Below are 20,121 nucleotides of genomic sequence, written 5' to 3'. Positions count from 1 at the left end.
GGTCTTAGATTTAGTACTTTTAATGAATTTTCATGTATTTCCTCTTTGGGGAATAGTTTAAAGGAAAGTAGGAGGAATCTAACTCCACTTTAATGCAGACATTGCCCCCAATATGTTTGTAGTGTAAATATTGAAGGGGTTTATTTTTCTTTTCTTTTGAAGATTCCATTAAGTAGTTAATTTATTCATAGTGTCATCTGTTGTTTCCCCTGTTACTTTTAAGACTCCAAAGGATGAACATGTTTTCAAACTTTAGTTGAATAATGAGAGAGAAACAGAAGAGAAAAAGCAGATGAGCTTGCACAGGAACACACACAGCAGCCAGCCGTGCCTGTTTTCTTTTGTATCTTTAGACATCGGTTTAATATTGCTTTTCTTTTTTACATGAATGCTGCCATAGATTGCCAATAAGACATTTTTGGACCACATTTAAAGCATAGTAGGAAAATATGCTCATACTGGCAAACATTTTTTCCTTTCTTTTTATCCTATTCTTTTGTGATTGTATGCATTACAATAAAAAATGTATCTTCAAAAAAGGATTTGCGCTTTTATGTAAGTATGATCACAATTGGTTTCTCTCCATAACATGAAAAGAAAAAAAAAGATTCTAGTTGTTTTATAATAGCTTAGAACATCTAGAAATAATTATATTAATACTGTATATTATTTTAACTAATATTAGTATAATGATTCATACCTATGTTTTAAAGATAATCTATTATAAAAATAAAAACAAGCATGCCTATCTTTTGAAGGTCTAATACATAAACAAAAATCAATTAAAACAAAAACAAGGAAACATCTCATGGTGGCTTGCCAGAATAATTCCAATGAGATAAGATATGCGATAAGCAGTATGTCCTTAAGGGAAAGAGTAAAGAAGTCACATATCTAACAGGAACTTCTATTTTACAAATCATCAAATAAACAAGAAAACCAAATAGACTATTTTTAGGCTAAGTGAGAAGTCCACCTTTTTTTTAAATACAGAATATTGTCACTTTAAACTTTCTAAAGCTTTCTATTTTACTTTTAAAATTCAATATATAACCTATTAGGTTATTCCTGGCCAAAATGCATGATGACAAAAACAACCTGAAAGGACTTAAGAACCCATTTAACACATGAATTTCAATGTAGTTAAATAAAAATTCATTTTAAAAATATAATCATAATCCTTTGATGTTTTGTTACATAAAATATATAAGTTCATTGCAAAAAATTTAGAACATACTAATAAGAAAAAAACCCTTATTTTCTTTGCAAATCTCAAAGTAAATAGTGCTACCTGATAATTATTTTTCTAATTTAATTTCCTGTTAATAAATGTATTACATATTAAGTTTTTTTTCATATGTGTTCCTGAATGATTAATAAATGACTAACAATGTCCAAATAGTGGGTAAAAGTTATTAAAATTTATTTTGTATATGTATTCTTAATATGTGAATTTTCATCATCATTTACACCAATATAGTTGGGAAAGAAGTGCTGAATAACAGCAATAATAATAAAATGAAGACGCGAGGGAAAAAAAAAGATGAAGTCAATTAGTAGGTGCAAAGCAACATTTTAAGTGTTGACACAAACCCAATGAAATAGCTACTATTTTCATCTCTGATTTTCCAACGGAAAATTGAGTCAAATAGGTAAAACATTTTGCCCAAATTTACATAGCTATTAAATGTTAGAAGCAGAACTTGATGTTAGGAGTATGGCTCAAAATCTATACTTTTCATCTATACTAATTCTGACCAATACAATTAAGACAGGCAAAGAGAAGATGAAGAAAAATATGAGAACAAAATATAGTTGTTTTTATTCACTACTCTTTGTTGGGAGAAAAAAATAAGTTCTGAGGTAGTATTTAAGCTATGTTCCACAACGTCCTCAGGGATATAACTTTCTGTAGTTTTGCTCCATTCTGAAAATGACATGTTCTCCAAATTTCCCCAAGGTCAACCTCGATGCTATAAGCTTCACATCTACATTTCAGTCAATCAGAAAGAAAAGGCACAAGGTATACCTGAAAGAAACCATTCTAAATTTTATACACACTTGTTTCCCTGTGTCACCATAGGCAGATTATGCTCAATTAGTCATAACTAGTTGAAAGGAAATTGGAGTTTTTTATACTAATATTAAATGTAATCTTAATCTTAAGAGAAAAACAGATTTGGGGGGAGATTTAACAGTCTTTGCCCTACGAGGGTACATAGATATTATCAGGACTAACATATACCAAAAAGTTTTTTTTTAACTTTATAATTTGCATAGCTATTAGCTGTTAGAGCAAGGATTTGAATTTAGAAACTTGAGACAAGTCAATACTTGTCTCAAGAGATAATAATGGAAAAATGTTGATTGAACTGGTTTGAAAACAGACAGCCTCGGAACAAGATTATAATGAGTAATCATCTAAAATACTGAAAAGAATAAAAAAATTAAGACAAGTATAAAACCAATATTGTCTTTTAGCTTTAGGTAAAATATTTTCTAAGATGAAGATATCTAATTTTCACTGAATAGAAAATTATGCATAATCAGCCCAGTGCAAAATTGTTGAAAACTCATTAAATATATTGTTTTACTAAGTGTGAGAAAGTTTCCATTATCCTAACCATAAATGAATTACATTTTAGCCATGTTTTCAAATTAGATAACAAGAAAAGTATTTAATATTGAAAAGTTACATGCTTATTTATTTTTAGTTTAAAAGTTTATGGATTAATCCTGCCTCCTTCTTTGGGTATGTCATAAAATAATCTTATGGTAATTAAAACTAAATGAAAAATGAAGAACATGTATTATTTTTAAATCCAGTGATCTTTAAACATCATTACAACTAAATCATTTACATTATAACAAAGATTACTCATTTGAGAACTTCTTTTTTTAGTTTTTAAACTGAAAAAAGGAAAGCTGCATATAATTCATTTATACAATCACTTTTTAAGGTGTTTGTCCCAGTTTTGATATAAAAATATTCTTTTATGTTTAAACACAGAAGGCATCTTACCTTAATCATTATAATAACTTTCCCCTCCCAATTAATCCATTCACATTTACTAGGACTAAATAAAGAACTCTGGAGCTAAGCAGATGGACAGGAAGATGGAAATATAAGGATTAGTATAGGAGGAGGGAAGAAAATTGTTGACCTCTAAGCCTAAATAATAATAAAGATAAATCTTAAATACTCAAAGACCATTTGAATTCTTTCCTGGAATCCTGGGAGTTTGCTACTTTAAAACTAAAAAGTGTCAACCTATGAAATAACGAAGCAACACACAACCTTCAAATTTTTCACCAAAGGAAGGGAGTTAAAATACCATTTCAGAGGAATCAGAGAGATCCTACCCTTTGGGGTGGGAGAGGAAGTACTGCTCTGTACTATGTTATGGGAAGTGGCCGCCCAGGTTTGCTTTGGGACCACATAGTGGACTAACAGTTTCAAGGGCTACTGCTCCCCCAGATCCACCAGCACATACGCCCCAGAGCCACTTTGCCAGGGCTGTTGCCAGCTCATTGGCGAGCGGGGCAGGATGCTGGTGCTGAACCATTCCTATGGAAGCAGGACTCCTCTGACAGGGGACTTTGAATCTGGGCCTCACCATGTCCATGGCCAACATTATCTGAGAACTGCCCTGTCACCTGAGGCGCTTCCTGCTGAATCCCCCCCCCCCCCTTCAGGTGCCAGATGTGCATTATGGTCGGAAATGTCTCTCACTTCTTTTTCTTTATTCTTTAAAATTATTTTCCTCAGTATATCTCTGGCATATCTGATCTCATTGGGCATCAGATTCTTGGGGAAACAGAACTAATGCACTTTGTTTAGGAAGTTACATCAGGGAGAGAATACTGGCAGCCATGATCGGGAACATTTCACAGTAGTGTATCAATCTCAGGATAATTTCTGTTGTTTATGCTTGTAAATCTCATCATCAGAAAAGAGATGTTTCTTTACAAGGTCTTTAGAAACAAACTCCAAAGGTAGAAATAACAGGAATATAGCATGATTTTGAATTTTTATTTAATGTTATTTTAATTGATTTTTTAAAATTTGCCAAACATGGTTCAGAACTATTTATATAGGGACATATGTCTTCAGATAATGTAAAGCTTCAGAGGTATTTCTTTTTTATTTAAAATTATTCTGCCGCCCGGCTGGGCGTAGCTCAGAGTTTAAGCATCGACCTAGGATCCAGGCGATCAGGGTTTGATTCCCGGTCAGGGCACATGCCCGGGTTGGGGGCTCGATCAATGACTCTCTCATCATTGATGTTTCTCTCTCTCTCTCTCCCTCTCCTTTCCTCTCTCTGAAATCAATAAAGATATTAAAAATAATAATAATAATAAATAAAATAAATAAAATAAAATAATAAAATAAAATAATAAAATAAAATAAAATAATAAATAAAATAAAATATAAAATAAAATAAAACAAAATAATAAAATAAAAAATGAAACTATTCTGGCAGCCCGGCCGGGCATGGCTCAGCAGTTGAGCGTCGACCTAGGATCCAGGCGATTGGGGTTCGATTCCCGGTCAGGGCACAGGCCCGAGTTGTGGGCTCGATCAATGACTCTCTCATCATTGATGTTTCTATCTCTCTCTCCCTCTCCTTTCCTCTCTCTGAAATCAATAAAGATATATTTTTAAAAAATAATAATAATAAAAAATAAAATAAAATTATTCTGGCAACTGCAAATCTAAGTTCTTAAAAGTAGTCAGTGAAATATAATAAACTATATTGTTGAACAAATTTATAATTATGAGGTCTTGAGACCATTTACATATATAATGGTCATTTATGCTCTATAAGTAGATTCTGTGTTTATTCTCATCATATAATACGATAAATTAAATCAATCTCTATGGAAACCTTAGCTCGTTTTATGTTATTGCTTCTTTATTATTTGCACTTAAATGTTAGTTTTATTAGGCTAACACACAAACATGAAAATGTTTATAGGTCCCCTAGCACAGACTATAAAAAAAATAGTTAAATCGGACTAAAATATCCACATCTAAACTGGGTTGATATCAAGTATTTTAAGAAGTTTGGAATTCATCATAAGAAAAACAAATCTCATACTCTAAAATAGTCTTTTACGTGATGTTCAATTATTATAACCCAGTGAATATGAAATTACTTTTCATTGACAGACACAAGTAGCTTTCTATGTTAGGAAAAAAGACAAATTAAGAGCCAGTTAAAAGTTACCCCTTCACCGCTGTATACAAATAGTCTATCCTGTGTAGTCCTTGATTTGAATTATTATAAGGCAGACATAAGAAAACATAATGCTATCAGTTGAAAAGGTGTATCACCTAGATCAGTGAGAAGCCAGAGCTAAAAAAGCAAGTTACAGCACCAGAAGGGTACTGTACTGGGTTGACTAATACAGCCACCACCCTCCCCCCAAAAAAACTATGTGCATCTGAAACCTCAGGTGTAAAATTATTGAAAATACAGTTTTTGCAGATGAAATTAGTTAAGATTTGGTCATAGGGAATTAGAGTGAGGCTTCACTCCAATGTCTGGTGTCTTTATAAGAAAAGAAAGAGAGAGATTCAGACACTGGCACACAGGGAAGAAGGCCATTTGTCAACAGAGGCAGAGATTGAATTGACACATGTGTAAGCCAAAGGTTACAGGTGACAGACAGAACTAGGAGGGGGCAAAAAAAAGGATTCTTCCCCAGAGGCTTCAGAGGAATGACCATCTGGCAGATTTCTTAATTTCAGAATTCTAGCTGCTAGAACTGTTAGAGGACATATATCTGTTGTTTTAGGCCACCCAATTTGTGGTAACGTGTTATGGCAACATTAGGAAACTAGTATAGATAATTTCCTACTATAGAAAATTATTTCAGTAATAAATAAATACTTTACCCAAAGATTATTTTACTTTATTTACAAGGGGGTGGGGTGATTTTAAAATATGGAATAGTCTTTATAATCTGCCACCAATACACAAAAGAGAAAATTTTCTGATTACGGTACAATAGCATTATATTTTAATAAAATACACATATATGAAACCTACCCTGTAACCTGTCATCAACACTAAAAGTGAAATGTTACTGATGATGAAACAACAGAGTTATCTTTATTATTAAACACACACATGCACACAGACATTAATTTCTCATTAAATGTAACCAAAACAACCAAAACAAAGAGCATTAATTAAATCAACACACAGTACATAGTATAAGCAACCTTTGATATCCAAGTAGTGGAAAGTATATAATTATCTTTTAAAAATAAAACTAATAGCCCTGGCTGGTAGGGCTCAGCTGGTTGAAGCATCATTCTGTACACGAAAGGTCTCAAGTTTGATCCCCGGTCGGGGTGCATGTGGGAGGCAATGGATCAATGTTTCTCTCTCACATTGATGTTTTCTCTCTCTTCCTCTCTCTGAAATCAATAAAGTCTATTAAAAATAAATAAATGACAAATAAAATTAATGTAACTATTTTTAAAAAATATATCTTTATTGACTTCAGAGAGAGGAAATGAGAGGGCGAGAGAGAGAGAGAAACATCAATGATGAGAGTCATTGATCGGCTGCCTCCTGCACGCCCCTGACTGGGGATCGAGCCCAAAACCCAGGCCTGTGCCCTGACCGGGAATTGAACCCAGATCTTCTGGATCCTAGGTCAATGCTCAACCGCTGAGCCAAGCCCGGCTGGGCAATATAAATTTTTAATAGAGGTTTTAGGTTTGCAGAAAAATCTAGCTGAAATTAAAGGGAGTTGTCATAAAACCCCCTCTCTCCTGCACACCACGTTTCCTACAATTAGTATCTTTCATTAGTGCAGTGTTTTTGTTACAATTGATGAAACAGCATTGATACATTATTAACTCAAGTTCATATTTTACATCACAATTCTCTCTGTTACACAGTTTTATGGGTTTTGACAACCACATAAGGTCACATATTTACCATTGCAGTATCCTATAGAATGACTTTCAATGACCTAAAAATCCCATCTGCTCTATTCAGTCATCCCTTCCCCTCTTAACCAAACCTCTTGTAACCACTGATTTTTTCACTCTTTCTATAATTTTGACATTTCCCCAATGCCATACAGTTAGATCATATAATGTATTCCCTTTCAAATTGACTTCTTTCACGAAGCCATATGCATTTAAAGTTTCTTTCATGTATTTTGTGGCTTGATAGCTCATTTCTTATTATGATTGAATTAACATTCCATTTTTTGGATGTATAGAGGTTTATCAATTCACCTATTGAAGAATATTTGGTTGCTTTCTAATTGAGGCAATTATGAATAAAGCTTCCATAAACATCTGTGTGCATGTTTTTGTATAGACATACGTTTCAACTCATTTGTGTAAATACTTTGGAGCACAATTGCTGGATTGTATGGTAAGCCTATTAAGAGTAGCTTTATAAGAAACTTTGAAAATGTCTTCCAAAGTGGCTGTATCATTTGCTTTCACACCAGCAATGAATGAAAGTTCCTGTTCCTCCACACCCTGGTCAGCAGTTGGGGATGTAAGTATTAGGAGTTTTGCCCATTCTAACAGGTGTGTGGTGGTATCTCATTGTTGTTTTAATTGTGATTCCCTAATAATGCATGATGTTGAACATTTTTTCCATATGTTTATTTGCAATCTGCAATCTTCTTCAGTGAGTTTCCTGTTGATATCTTTTTGTTCATTTTTTAATAGGTTTAATCTTTATCATTGAATGTATTAGGATGCTCCCCTTCTTTTCTACCAATGACGCCCTCCATCCGTATCATGCCTCCTCCCCAAGCCTTCCCCCACAATATCATTTGTCCTTGGGCTATGCATATATGCATATAATCTCTTCCTGCCCTCACTCCTTTCCTCTGAAATACATCAGTCTGTTGCATGTTTCAATGTCTCTGGATCTGTACTTTTTTAAAATTTATTTTTATTGTTGAAAGTATTATAGGTGTCCCATTTTTCCCCCCAATTGACCCCCTCCACCTCACTTGCACCTCCTCCCCAGGCCTTTACCCCATTATTAACTGTGTCCATGGGTTATGCATATATGCCTGTAACTTCTTCTGTTAATCTCTTCCCACCCTCCACCCCCCTTCCCTCTGAAATATGATCATCTGTTGCATGCGTCAATGTCTCTGGATCTATTTAGTTCATTAGATTCTCTTGTTCATTAGCTTCTTCTTAAAGAAGACCCTTCAACTTTTCCTGTAGTGCTGGTCTAGTGGTGACGAACTCCTTTAGCTTTTTCTTGTCTGTGAAGCTCTTTATCTGACCTTCAATTCTAAATGAGAGCTTTGCTGGGTAGAGTAATCTTGGTAGTAGTTCCATGTTTTTCATCACTTTCAATATTTCTTGCCACTCCCTTCTGGCCTGCAAAGTTTCTGTTGAGAAATCAGCTGACAGTCATATGGGTGCTCCGTTGTATGTAATTAATTGCTTTTCTCTTGCTGCTTTTAAGATTCTCTCTTTGTCTTTAACCTTTGGCATTTTAATTATGATGTGTCTTGGTGTGGGCCTCTTTGGGTTTCTCTTGTTTGGGACCCTCTGTGCTTCCTGGACTTGTAAGTCTATTTCTTTCCCCAGGGAGGGGAAGTTTTCTGTCATTATTTTTTCAAATAGGTTTTCAATTTCTTGGTCTCTTTCCTCTCCTTCTGGCACCCACCCCGATAATACAAATGTTGGGCCTCTTGAAGTTGTCCCAGAGGCTCCTTATACTAGCTTCATATTTCTGGATTCTTTTTTCTTTTTGCTCTTCTGGTTGGGTGTTTTCTGTTTCTTCATATTCCAAATTGCTGATTTGATTCTCAGCATCCTCTACTCTACTATTGGTTCCCTGTAAATTATTCTTCATTTCAGTTCATGTAGCCTTCATTTCAAATTGGTCCTTTATTATGTCATCAATTTTCTCAATTATTTTCATCATACTCTTACTAATATCCTTGAGCATCCTTATAACCATTATTCTGAACTCTGTATCTGTTAGTTTGCTTGGATCTATTTCATTTAGTTCGTCCTCTAGAGATTTTTTCTGTTCTTTCCTTTGTGACATGTTTCTTTGCGTCCACATTTTGGCTGCTTCCAGGTATTTGTTTCTATGTATTAGTAGATCTGCTATGTCTCCTGGAGTTTGTAGAGTGGCTTTGTGTAGTAGGTGTCCTGTAGGGTCCAGTGGCTCAGCCTCCCCAGTCACCTGAGCTGGGCCTTCTAGGTGCTTCCCTGTGTGGACTGTGTGCACTGTCCTGCTGTAGCTGAGCCTTGGTTGCTGTTGGCATCACTGGGAGGAATTGACCCCCAGGCCAACTGGCTGTGAGGACCAGCTGCAACTATAGCCAGAGAGTTGCTGTGCTGGAGACACCCCTATGGAGTGGGATTTACTTCAGTGGGGCTTTGGTGTTCACCAAGTGCACCCCTTGAGTGTGTCACTCGTGGGTGTGGTAGGGCTGTAATCCAGTGTGGTCGAGTCTGACCACCAGGTGCACTGTCTCTGGGGCCTCCAGGGAGGTGCAAAGTCAGCCTGTGCCAGTGCCTTGCCCAGGGCCACCCAGCATGAGCTACACAGCAAACCGTAGTTGGCTGCTACTTGTGCTGGGCTTGGAGGTGCCCAGGAGAGGCCAAGCTATGAGCCAATGCAGCTGCCACTAGTGCCAGGCCTGGGGCAGCCTATCAAGCCATATGGGGGCTACTGCTGCTTGTTTGAGAGATTTTAGGAAAGTCCTAAGCATGGGACTCTAGAGGCCACTTGCACAGAAAAGCCCCTGGAAATGGCCTGGATGAGCTGCAGGTGGGGAGGGGCGGGGCCTCCGGGAATCACGGGGCGGGGCCAAAGATGTGAGTCAGGTGCTGGTGATTCAAACATGGCGCCTGCCTGCCGGCTGTGTGCGGGGAGGACTCGCCAAAGGAGCCATGGCCTCCGCCAGCCCTTCTGCCTGGGAGGAAGCCGCCCCTCCAGCTCTTGCCCGGATCTCAGGCAGGTTAGTTCCTCCCCGAGTGTCCCGGGTCCTTTCAGGCTGCTGCCCGGCGCTGGGCTCAGAGGGAGCTTCCGAGTAAGTCCGTGCCAGGCCCTTTGAGAGGAGCTGCTGGGGCTCCCGCAGCCTCCCCGACCCTCAGGGACAGTCCCCGCTGGTTTCACAGCCCGGAGTTGTGGGGACGTCTCTTCCCAGCCTGGAGCCCTGGGCTGGGGGCCTGCTGTGGGGCTGGGACCCCTCCCTCCTCCAGGAAACCTCCACCACCGAGATTCCCTCCCGGGTTTCAACCGCAGCACCGGGTGTGGGCCAGCAGCCGAGTGTCCGGGATTCAGCCCCGCCCCGCCCGCATCTCCACCCCCCCCTCCCAGTCTCGATGCTCCTTCAGCTCCCTGGCTGTAGGTTCTGTGCAGCCAGATCTCAAGAGCCTTGAGTGATGGTGGTTCTGTATTTTAGTTGTAATTTTGATGTGGTTGCGGGAGGCAGCGGGTGCAGCTGTTACCTACACCACCATCTTGTTTCTCAAGCCTGTATTTTTTTTTAAAATAAATCTTTATTGATTTCAGAGAGAGGAAGGGAGAGGGAGAGAGATAGAAACATCAACGATGAGAGAGTCATTGATCGGCTGCCTCCTGCACACCTCTCACTGGAGATAGAGCCTGAAACTCAGGCACATGCTCTGACCAGGAATCAAACTGGGATCTTCTAGATCATAGGTCAGTGTTCAACCACTGAGCCACACAGGCCAGGCTCTGGAACTGTTTTGTTCATTACTTTATTTTGTTCATTAGATTCCACATATGAGTGGGGTCCTGTGGTACTTGTCTTTCTCTGACTGGCTTATTTCACTTAGCATAATATCTCCAGGTCCCTCCATGCTGTCTCAAACTGTAAGAGACCCTTCTTTTTTACAGCTGCATAGTATTCTGTGTTGAAAATGTCCCACAGCTTTTTTATCCATTCATCTGCTGATGGGCACTTGGGCTGTTTCCAGAACTCAACTACTGTAAATGACACTGCTATGATCAGAGGGGTGCATATGTTCTTTCTTATTAGTGTTTCGGGTTTCTTCAGATGTATTCCAAGGAGTGGGATCACTGAGTCAAATGGCAGTTTCATTTTTATTTTTTTGAGGAAACTCCATGCTGTTTTCATAATGGCTGCACCAGTCTTTTTGTTCATTTTTAATCAGGTTGTTTTCTAATTTTTGAGTTTGAAAAAGAGTATGATGGGCCTCATTCTGGCAGTGTCATAAAAGCAAAGTCTAAAAACTTGAAGCAACTGTAATAGTTAGCAAAAGGGCTATGATGAGGCTTTGCTGACAGGAACGGCAATCAATTGGGGAAGAGAAAGTTTTTTTGTTTTTATTTTTTTCCTCCCATCTTCTAGTTGCCTTTTAAAGCCCTCTGTTGACAGAGTTTAACAGGAAGTTAGCTGATAATGGGAGAGATAGTGGCTCTTTTGCTTTTAAGTACTAGTGAAATAAACTCAGCAACTGTGCAAAAGGTACCAATGATGTGATGAATATCTATAAACTTTGATCATACCAGTTTACAAATATTTTATAATTATATGTAGTTTAAAAAAGGGGATTGCACAATAAAAAGGGACAATTTGTCTTTCTAAAGATGTTTTAACCTTAAAATGAAATTTATTCTTATCCAAGGAGTTTAATAATTCAGTAAGTTTTTTTGAACTATTACTATGTTAGCAAGTGTTTAAAAAAGGATTCTTTAAGTAAACAAATTTTGCAGTATGACCTAATATTATATGTAATGGGTAATTTTTAATTTGGTTGAATTGCCCATGGAATCACATACATTATAAAAAGTTTCTGTTTTGAAGGTGTATTTTCTTTTAGTGCTTATGAAAGGCAAATTCTTCTATTTGGATGGAACTAGTGATGTTTAGTTATTTACAAGTGCTCTGTGCTCTACAACATTCAAAACCCATTTGTTTCAAAGTGTTCCTATTAAAAATATGAGTATGACATTTATATTCCCATAGGCTCCATACAATTATTATTAAAGTTTACAATTAGATTTTTGTCAAAGAAGCTATACAACTATTAGGCACAACATTTATAAACGTTACACTAACATTCCATATTTTCCTGCATATGTCCAAGTAGAGAGTCGCTTAAAATTGTTCAAGCATATTTTGTTTTATGTTAAAAACCTGGGAGTATTTCAAAAACATTGTTTGCTATTAAGATTTTTATTTTTATAATTTCACAATTCAGGAAAATGCTGCAGAATGACAACATAGTTTTTGTTGCTGCAAGAAAGATCTGAAATAAATCAACATATAAGCTGTGTGTATGTGTGTTTTCTTTTAGTTCTAGTCTGTTAAGTGATTTTTTTAAAAATTCAGGAATGGATATGGTATTTAATATCAAATATTTTAAAATATATCATAAATTAAAATGATCTTTAATTTATGCTATTGTAATAAATATTATGTAGTGGTGAAATATTTGGTAAAACTATCACATGAAAAATTTAATAATAGAAAAGATATCAAATGAACATGTGTCAAAATGTTTCTAGGCCAAATGTTAAAAGTTTGAGCTTGTTGCTGCATATAAACTACCAACAGAAACTGATAAGTTTATAAAAGAATTGAGCAGATTTCAAGCAGAATTTAGAGGTGCAGTAGAGATCCCAGAACTTTGGATGGGAAATTAAAACTGTCTTTTTTTCCATCTCTACAGTCAGTAGAAGATTCTCAAGTTAAGATACAGCCTGGGGACACAGACAAAATCAAAAGCAAGGGAGGTACTTTGATAAGATTTCTTAATGAATTAAGATGACATTTAATAGATCCTTTCATTTAGGCAAAAGGACTTACAAAAGACATTAGAACATGTTCTTACTGAAGAAAGCTGTGCCTAAATTACTTGTAATTAAATATAGAGGGAAACTAATGTCTCTAAAAGAATTATGGAGATAAATTGTGACAAAGAGAATTTACTGCAATCAAATATATAGAAATAAATGAAGTTTTTAAGATACATTTATTTATTTTTAAATATATCTTTATTGATGTCAGAGAGAGGAAAGGAGAGGGAGAGAGAGAGATAGAAACATCAATGATGAAAGAGTCATTGATCAGCTGCCTCCAGCATGCCTCCTACTGGGCATGGAGCCCACAACCCAGGCATGTGCCCTGACCAGGAATCGAACCCTGACTGCCTGGATCCTAGGTTGACACTCAACCCCTGAGCCATGCCCAGTCAGATGATACATTTCTTTTTAAAAGTGCAACAAAACTAGACAGATGGTTCAAGATGAAAAAAGTTCTTGTTCCTCAACTTTCTATAGGAATGAAGAAGGATGGGAAATCTCCTCATTCCCCCCAACAATGTACATTTGAACAATAGCTAACTGATACAGGTATGAACTTAAAAGCGAATAAAATGATGAGATCATTTCATTAAAATTTTATAAGATCCTCTTAAATTGTTTTCAAGGTGACTGTAACAGTTTATACTTCTCTTAACAGTACTGAAAAATTGATCTCTCACATCCTTACCAACTAACTATATGTGTACATACATGTATACACATTTATATACACATATGTGTATACACATATACATTTACAGATACATATATGCATATATATATGTAGATCTAATTTGGAAATAGGATTGTTACAAATGAAATTAATTAGGTTAAAATGAGGTCATACTTCACTAGGGTAGATCATTAAACCAGCACTTGATGATTTAGAAAATTTTCAGCCTATCCTGGAAACAGAACCAAGAGTGTGTCTAAAATCATTTGCTAAAGAGGTTAGATGTGTCCCTTATAAATCCAATCAACCATCTCAAAAGAAGCCAGGAATAGAAATAAAATTACCTGAAAAAGAACTGTAGAAGATTCTCTTGTTGTTGTTTTTAAATTATGTTTTTATTGATTTCAGAGAGAGGAAGAGAGTGGGAGATGGAATCAATGAGAGTCACTGATCGACTGCCTCCTGCAACCCCGTCTGGGGGATCAAGCCTGAAACCTGGGCATGTGCCCTGACCAGGAATCAAACCATGACATCCTCGTTCATAGGTCCATGATCAACCACTGAGCCACACCAGCCAGATGAGGATTCCCTTGTTTGATGGCTTGGCCCCTTGAGGATTGCACAGAAGGTCAAGAAGATTTTTGAGAATAGTATACCAACAGAAATAATGCCAGCATGGACTAAAAGAGAGAGATTGGAGGAAATGAAGGAAGAATGACTCTGAGGGCAGAGCCAGGAAAGCAGAGACTGCAGGGCTACTTGCTGCCACCTTGGGTCCAAGGGCACAGGATCCGAGGAGAACAGGGGCACTGCCCCAGTGGGCCCAAAGGACAGAGTATAGGGCCACAGAGGATTATTCTCAGGCCTTGAAATCTAATGAAATTTACCTACTGGATTTTGGACTTATTTAGGACTCATGACCTCTTCAGTCCTTTAAATTTCTTCCCTTTGGAATGCAGATGTCTGTACATGCTTTCCCTCCATTGTATTTTGGAAATTAATAACTTGTCTAGTCAGAGGTTCACGGGAAAGGAATTTTGCCCAAGGATGAATAATATCTGGAGTCTCACAGGTAATTGATTTAAATGATTTAGATGAAGACATTCGGGATTTTAAGCTGATGACATTTAGATGAGATTAAGTTGACGCTTGAATGCTTTAGACTTTGGGGGATGTTGGGAAGGGGTGGATGTATTTTGCTCAGGGGAAGGAAAGGAATTTGGGAAAGAGGTCAGAAGGTAGATGAACCGTTAGAGGTTGAATTGTTTGCCTCAAAATATATGTTGAAATCCAAACAAACCCCCACTACATCAGAATGTGACCTTATTTAGAAATAGTCTCATTGTAAATGCAATTAGTTAAGTTAAAATGAGACTCTACTGGAGTTGGGTAGGCTTTTAATCCAACATGTCCAGCATCCTTATCAGAAGAAAAAAATTTGGATACAAAAAGAAGAGACAAACAGAAATTATTCCACGTGAAAAAGGTGGATGCATGCCAAGGATTGATGGTAATCAGAAATTAGGGTCTCGGAGGGAGCATGGTCCTGCTAACATTTTGATTTTGGATTTCTAGAGGCCAGATCTTTGAGAGATTAAATTTCTGTTTAAACCACCTAGTTTATGGCACTTTGTTGTAGCAGCCCTAGGAAACTAATACAATATTGAATACACAAGAGTATATTTTAAGTGATTGTGTGAAATACAAATCTAAGTTTATCACCCTTTTTATGTGAACAGCTATTTTTTTCCTAGCAGTATTACATAAATAGTAATACATCATTCTCTCTCTCTCTCTCTTCTTAGTCTAGTGGAGTCCTATAAAAATAACTCATTATTTTCTTTGTCTAGTTTTAATAGTAATTTTATAGTCAGTATAATTTTATAATAGGTCTCTCCTCCTACTTCAAATTTTCTAGTTGGGCCCCCTCTATTTCTTTATATAAAATTTTGGCTTAATTTATTATGCTGTGTTGTATGATATAATATTAGAATGCATTTAAGATGCAAATTATATTGGGAAAATAAACATCTTTGCTATATTTAGTCTTTCCATCTATAAGCCAGGTACATGAATTTATATATGTGGGAAAACTCTTTTTTATATATATTTCTACTTTAGTCTCTTTCATTCAATAAAGTTTAATAACTTTCATCATTAAATCTTATGTATCTTTTGAAAGATTGTTTTGCAGGTACATTACAGTTCATTTTACTATTATAATCTATCTCTTTGTTTTAGTTCAGACTGCTATAGCAAATTACCATAGATTGAGTGGCTTAGACAACAAGCTTTTTTTTTTCTCCTTTTTTTTGGTTTACTTGTGTATTTTTAATTTAATTTTATTTTTTCCATTGCCAATTATCCCCTCTATGACCTCTTCCACCACCACTGATCCCCCGCAATCACCATGATACTTTCCATGTCCATGAGTTCTCTATTTTTTCTTTTTGCTCAATCCCACCCCACTCTACTCCACCCCCCAACATTCCCTTCCAACCAGAGCTGTCTGCCTGCTATCTATGAGTCTGTCTCTATTTTGCTTGGTAGTTCAGTTTGTTCTTTACATTCCACATATGAGGGATATTATATGAAAAGATGCTCAATGTCATCAATCATCAGAGAAATGCAAATTAAAACCACAATGAGATATCACCTCACACCCATCAGAATGGCTACTATCAATAAATCAACAAAGGAATGTGCTGGCGAGGGTGTGGAGAAAGGGGAGCCCTGGTACACTGCTGGTGGGAATGCAGACTGGTGCAGCCACTATGGAAAACAGTATGGAGGTTCCTCAAAAGATTAAAAATGGCCCGGCCATGTGTGGCTCAGCTATTGAGCATCAATCAACCTAGGATCCAGGAGATTGCAGTTTGATTGCCAGTCAGGGCACATGCCCAGGTTGCGGGCTCGATCCCCAGTTGGGGCGTGCAGGAGGCAGCCGATCAATCACTCTCTCTCATTGTTGATGTTTCTAATCTCCCTCTCTCCCTCTCCCTTCCTCTCTCTGAAATCAATAAAGATATATATTTTTTAAAAATTAAAAATGGAATTGCCTTATGACCCAGCAATTCCACTTCTGGGAATTTATCTGAAGAAACCTGAATCATTAATTCAAAAGAATATATGCACACCTGTGTTCATTGCCGTACTGTTTACAATGGCCAAGATTTGGAAGCAGCCCAAGTGCCCATCAGTAGATGAGTGGATAAAAAAGCTGTGGGACATTTACACAATGGAATACTACTCAGCCATAAAAAGGAAGAAAGTTTTATCCTTTATAACACCATGAATGGACCTGGAATAAGTCAGTTAGAGAAAAACAACAAGCATTTACTTCTCACAGTTCTGGAGGCTAGAAATTCAAAATTAGGCTGTCAGCATGGCCATATTCTTGGTAAGGGCCCCCTTGGTGGTTTACAGAAAGGGCTGTCTTTTAGTTGTACCCTCATATGGCAGAAAGTGGACTAGCTAGCTCTCTGGCCCCTTATAAGATCACCAATCCTATTCATGAGAAATCCACTCTTATGAAAAAATTATTTCCCAATGCTTCCCCCACCCCCAAATACCATCACTCAGTATTAGGATTTCAACGTATGAGTTTTGGGGAGACACAAACACTCAGGAAACACTGTAGTTCAGAATATTTCTTTTATCCCTTTCGAAGGAATCTTTTTTATCTTTAACCCTATTATTGCTTGTTCAATTAAACTTTAGAATATTTTTGTCACTTTGCCAGGTATCTTTTGGTTACTAAGTACCTGGTAAACTATTTTCTATTTTTTAACTTTTCAATATAATTACATTTCACTTATTCCTGTTAGATTGAGTGTAGCTGGATATTTTTTAACATCCAGTTTTAAAGTCCACACTCTTCATAAATTGATGTTTACATTTATTATAATTGTTGAGAGATTCAGATTATATTATCTTCTTTGGTCTCTGATTGAATTTAAAGTTTTCTTTCTTCATAATTTTCTCTATTGATTTAAAAGTTTTGAGCTGTATTTTCTTTCTTTTAGTGATTATTTAAAAACTTTAAAATTAATATCTGACCTTCCAAAGTGTATATTTATTATTTCTATTATCTAAAACCATTAAAAATAACTCAAATTCTTGAAATAAAATATTCTCCATTCCCTCTGTTATTAGATTTTTGGCAATTTGGTTTTTTATCCTTCAAATTAGTCATTATTATTATTGTTTCTCACTCAATATCTGTTTGGATTTACAAGCATGTACACTGATTCACTCACTCCTTTCTTTATTGTGTCTCTATACTCAATTTCCTGTTTCCTAACGTACATTCTTTCCCAGGTGTTTCAGCAAGGATGTGGATGTGCCAGTCCCTCTGGGCTTTGCCTCAGACTATCTCTAATTTGCCATTGGAACTATGATATAGAATAAAATTGGTACTTTGTTTTTTATCTTAAAACTTGAAAATTTATTCTTGACTTTAAGAATCTATTGTTGCTTTTATACAGTCTATAATTGTTCCTTAAGAGATAATATATTTTCTGTTCACCCTTACATTTGCCTCTTCTGTTGTGAATTTTTCCCAATAGCATTCCATGAATAGATTTAGCTGCATTTCCCTTTCTCAAGATATATTTTCTTTCTTTACTCTGTAATTACTGCCTTTCAAATATTCTGGGAAATTCTTTAAACATTTTCTGTTGACCACACCATTCATCCTTGTCTTATATTTTATAAATTCTATTAGGTTTACATTAAATTGTAATGTTCTGTTCTTTTCTCTTAACCTCTCTTTCACATTAAAAAAATATATTTTCTTTTTCTGCGCTTAGTTTTGAGGAATATTTTAAGTTTATTGCTGTTATATATCTTATATATAATGTGTATATAATATATATTTTATATAAAGGTAAATAATTTAAATATATATGAATTTATATGTGTGGGAAAGCTAAAACTCAACATTTCTTTGTTGCTTATCATATAACTATATTATATGTAAGGTGCAGCAGGTGAACTCCAAAACAGCCATGAAAATATCCCATTAAAGAAAACCACTTAAAGGACAAAGGTGTGCAGACAAAATAAGAAGGCATCAGTTCAATTAAAAATTGTCTTTATTCCCTTATCATTCTATTCTGTTTCCCCCGTGGATTTGCAAAGAGCTGCTTTTCACATGCTAATCCGATCCCCACCATTTCCACTCAATGCAATCTTCCAGTCTGAAGTAGATTTGAGATGGAAGAGAAGATCTGATCCTAAACTATGTTTAAATATTTTATTACTATCTTGGACTGGAATCCTATTTTGAATCCTGAATTTCAATTGAGAAAAAGTTTTCATTTAAAATAATTGTCATGTATTCTATTAGCTAAGTGTGAGCAAAAAGCATCTGAACTGCTTTGTCAGCCACATCAGGGTAAGATACGGATAGTGAGAAAGAAACAAAATTTCAGTTATAACACATATGTGAGGCTTATTTAAGAGGCTTGTTACTTATACACAAATACTGCCGTTAAAAATGGTCCCTAAACTTTTGAGTTGAATTTATGCAATGTATTTTAGAGTATTCAGGTAGTAGATCTAGATTAATTTCACACTGTTATTTTTACCTTATAACATAAGGTAATTATAATACAGTGTTTGTGATTAACTAAAATAAAATTACTCAGGTATGGGTGCTTAGTAACATCAAGGCAAATATCTAGTATTGTTAGATAATCAGAAATCCATGACCACATAAACGTGTGGAACTTTGGTAAACAGCACTATCATGATGATGTGGTAGAAGTAAATATTTGAACGGTGACAATTACTAAAAACAGTGCCTGTATTAGCAAAGCAAAAAGCAGTCTTTATTATCTATGATATCATATATTAACATTGAATAAAAATAATCTGAAACTAATAAATCAATATTCCATTTAGCTTTTACAATGATATATTATCTCTTAGTTTAAATAATCACCTCTAGTTTTTTTTTTGTTTTTTTCCTAAAATTTTCTATTTTTGCTTATAAAATATATGCTTTGCATGTTGTCTAATTTTTGTCATTGAATCTTCCACATATCAATCATAGTTATTAAATCCTTTTTTGCATTGATTAATAAGATCACATGATTTTTATCCTTTGTTTTGTTAATTTGGTGTATTACATTGATCGATTTGTGTATGTTGAACCATCCTGAATGAACTCTGCTTGATTATGATGCCTTATTTTTTAATGTATTATTGTATTTGATATATAAGAATTTTGTTTAGGATTTTTGCATCTGTATTCATCAGATATATTGATCTGTAGTTTCCTTTTTTGTGTGTTATCCTTGCCAGGATTTGGCTCAGGGTTACATTGGCCTCAAAAAGTGTGTTAGAAAGTATTGTCTCTTCTTCAGTTTTCTGGAAGAGTTTGAGAAGGATAGGTATCAACTCTTCATCGATAGATAGCTAGATGGATATTCAATCTACCAACATTGAGTGTTTGGTAGAATTCAAGCCATCTGGTCTTGGACTGTTACCTTTTGGAAAGTTTTTGATGGTTGTTTCATTTTCCTCACTATTGATCGGTCTATTTAAATTTTCCAATTCTTCATGACTCAGTCTAGTAAAGTTATATATTTCTAGGGACTTATCAATATATTTTAGGTTACT

The sequence above is a fragment of the Miniopterus natalensis genome, chromosome 2 (assembly GCF_054644295.1).
Source record: "Miniopterus natalensis isolate mMinNat1 chromosome 2, mMinNat1.hap1, whole genome shotgun sequence".
Classification (NCBI taxonomy): Eukaryota; Metazoa; Chordata; class Mammalia; order Chiroptera; family Miniopteridae; genus Miniopterus; species Miniopterus natalensis.
This window is presented reverse-complemented; position numbering follows the sequence as displayed.